Consider the following 206-nt stretch of genomic DNA (forward strand, 5'->3'; position numbering starts at 1 on the left):
AGCATGTTTTTTTTTTTTTTTAAGAATGGAAGGATTAACAGGAAAGAGAAATGAAAGATTTTATTGTACCTGCTATGAATATACATAGAAATTCTGTAAATAATTTAAAGGGAAGGACGGAAAGTAGAGAAAAGGTTTGCTCAGCCGTGCCCTGTACTATTCCTTGTGTTAAAAAGTGGTAATATTCTAATTTATGAATTGCACGG

Source organism: Penaeus monodon, chromosome 23, assembly GCF_015228065.2.
Source record: "Penaeus monodon isolate SGIC_2016 chromosome 23, NSTDA_Pmon_1, whole genome shotgun sequence".
Classification (NCBI taxonomy): Eukaryota; Metazoa; Arthropoda; class Malacostraca; order Decapoda; family Penaeidae; genus Penaeus; species Penaeus monodon.